A 306-nucleotide genomic window follows, 5' to 3' on the forward strand; every position below is an offset into this window, starting at 1 on the left:
CAACCCACGAGTGAACGAGAACAAGTAGACAGACACGCACACACTCCTGAGACACGAGTCAGACACCTCTCGGAGGATAATGAAGAAAGTTTCTTATTTCTGTCAACTCACGACACTCCCAGATAGCCAAATCCGAAATGCGGGTTAAACGTGGGAGACTGCTGGCTCTTTTCGCCTCACTGCCTCACTGGCCGGGCTGAAATTCTATCAGTGAGAGACCGGTTGGCTAAATATAAAACGGACTGTCCTTCTGATCTGCCAACCGCCGGTCAGTCAAGTAGGCCTATATACAAGCCAAGTTATTCT

This window comes from Borostomias antarcticus (genome assembly GCF_949987555.1).
Source record: "Borostomias antarcticus genome assembly, chromosome: 9".
NCBI classification, from domain to species: domain Eukaryota; kingdom Metazoa; phylum Chordata; class Actinopteri; order Stomiiformes; family Stomiidae; genus Borostomias; species Borostomias antarcticus.